Here is a 2826-nt window from a genome sequence, read left to right as displayed (position 1 = left end):
GGTAAGAATAATTCTACTTTAAATCGATTTTAATTCGATAAAAAAATAATAATAAACTTAAAAACTGACGTTCAAAGGTCGCTTACATTCTTCAATTTTTAAAACTGAAATCGAGAAATCAAGATGGCTACCGACAAGCGAGGGCACAGAATGACGACGATCGAGTAAAATCTATGTTCGTACCATCCCAAATTTCTCATATCCATTAATTTACGTCACATCGCTAATTTTAACTAGTTTAATAAGTATTTATTAAAAAACAGCGTTTTTCTATCTCAATCAACAGTCGCTGGAGCACTATAATGGCGGCGAAAAGACAAGCATGAGGTTGGAAAGTAATGTTAAGCCTGAATAACGTTTCCAGATAATTATAAATAAAAATTGAAGTTGAAAAAATTGTCATGGCAATGAAATGATCTAATTGTCATTTATAAATTATAAACAGATCGAGAACACTTAATACAGAAATAATGAATTCGTTTTACAACGATGTTGATACTACTCAACGTCACAATCTGTATAATAAAAAAAAAAGGAAAAACGTGCTTGCTTCTATACGAGCATTTTTAGGGGTAAAACATTAAAACACTATCTGTTGTTCTGATTTGAGAAAGCATATCGCCTTAATCTGATCCTTCCATAATATAACATAGCAGCCATCTTTAAATCTTTTAAGTATATAGATTTAAAATTTTCAATCATAAATTGGACGGTTTTTGTATGTGATCTTTTAAAACGCAAAGCGAAACATTAGTTAAAATTATCAAAATCCTCGAACCTCTCTCCATTTTATCCGATTCAAAAGTTATCCAAAAACCTTTCGACCGGAACCTCCTCCGTAATATGACAAATAACTTTTCCTAACTTTTTGATACGTGTTCAATCAACGACATTTCTTGTTTTGGAAACCATGGCGACAGGCCATGTGACTACCCGGCGTTTCACAACCTTCGACAATAAAGCTTTTATAAACATCAAAAATACAACGAATAATCCCTTACGACCAAAAAAATAGTAAATTTATTTACCTGATTAGGATTCCTTCCTCTTTTTTCCAATTCGATTCTCTTCTCCATTTTCTTTTCTAATAATATCACTCAAAACTGTTACCTGTTCCGAACTCGTAAAGACAAAATGCCAACAAGCGCGCTCAATCCAATACTTCTCTAGAGGGGTCTGAGCAATGGCGCTTTGACAGAGCGCGCGACGAATTTCGTGACGATCTGTGATGTCATCGTTCAAATAGACCAATAGCAGCACATTAAACCCAATTCCTGACTTTCGACTTTTTCTTTAATATTTTTTGATTTATTGAAATAACTGAATGCAATTTTTATGTATTAAATATTTAAAATTAATATAAGCATGTTGGTATATTTTCACCAATCCTTCAATTCTTAATAAATTCTTTTATCTTATCTGTAATTGAATTGTTTACTATAACAAATAAAATTTGCAAAAACAAAAAACAAAGTACATTAAATTCATATTTATCAAAACTTAATGATGTTAAATTAATGAATTTATTTTTATTTCCAATTTTTAATATCGATGAAAATCGTTATTATTCAAATATAAATTTGATAAGTAGATAACGTTTTGTTGTTATAAAAATTAATAAAATATAAATAGGCTATAATATACATAAAATTCTTATTCAGCCTTCGGTTATTTTAAATAAACATAAAACATTAAGAAAATTAAAATTCATCGTGAACAGACTTAATATATATATATTAATAGTCTAGTCATTATATATCAGGAAGAGTATGCAATTTTCTTTACTCGTCCAGCGACAATTACAAATATCAATGAATGCCAAATTAATTTCCATTAACAGTATTTATTTTTGAAATATGTATAAAATTAAATCAATTGAAATTAACTAAAACAATCATATTTTATCAAAGAGACAAATGAAAGGGAACCGAACAAGGTCGAATTTGGACATTCCTAATAGCTCACCAGAACTAATTCTATTCAATCACCTGACCAATAATTTCCTGAAGTAACAATTCTCTTATCATCTGTAGGATATTATTTATAAAATATAATAAGGAAAAAACAAATATAAGAATATCAGTGTGATAACCCACATAATGTCAAAATGAATTATTTCATATTTTATAAATCGATATTCAATTACAACGATAAGTTTACTATAAAACTTTCATATTTGTTGAACATAAGAATGATATTACACCTTCGATTCCATTCATGTCATACTCTTACGATAATACAGTGTATTTTAAAAATAAATAAATGAACTATATACAACTTGTTCGATTTTATCTTTGGTAAGAATGAATGAATTTAACTTTTAAATCGATCATGCTATTATTATAAACAGTTTCAAGATTATTATTTATTTGCAGAAAAAATTAATGTAATAATATTTATATACTATATACGTTCACAATTATTGACACGTTATTTCATTTTTTTACTTTTTATACTAAACTTAAAACATCGATAAATATCCTGAAAGTTTAAAGCCTATAAAAATTATATTTCGGAAATCTTAAGTATTGTAATGACACCAGAAAAATGATTTTATTTAACATATCATAAATGAAATGACGTTTTGTATTTCATTTACAATATATTTAACAGTTTAAAATTTTTATAACACATAATATTAACTGTGCAAATTAATAGCTATTTATGCAAAAATATATAATTTTTTATTACATCTAATTGCGTTTATGATTTTGCAAATAAAACTCTTTGGAATGAGGAAAAAATAGTAAAATAAGAAAAAATAAATAAATTTATAGTATGAAATAAATAAATAAAAATTTATCTTATAAATAAAGAATAAAAATA

The 2826-nt window shown here is 26.5% G+C and overlaps 1 long non-coding RNA gene across 1 annotated transcript; it reads right to left on the bottom strand.

Annotated features, from left to right (window-relative positions):
* Positions 1–776: 776 nt before the first annotated feature.
* On the bottom strand, positions 777–1532 carry LOC111642510. Its single transcript, XR_002759563.1, has 2 exons — positions 1029–1532; positions 777–948 (listed from the first exon to the last, which is right to left on the bottom strand). It is a non-coding gene; the product is annotated as an uncharacterized LOC111642510 (long non-coding RNA).
* Between the last annotated feature and the right edge of the window lie 1294 nt (positions 1533–2826).

The sequence above is a fragment of the Centruroides sculpturatus genome, unplaced genomic scaffold (genome assembly GCF_000671375.1).
Source record: "Centruroides sculpturatus isolate CEXI.00-Female unplaced genomic scaffold, Cexi_2.0 scaffold1700, whole genome shotgun sequence".
Taxonomy (NCBI): domain Eukaryota; kingdom Metazoa; phylum Arthropoda; class Arachnida; order Scorpiones; family Buthidae; genus Centruroides; species Centruroides sculpturatus.
This window is presented reverse-complemented; position numbering and strand designations above follow the sequence as displayed.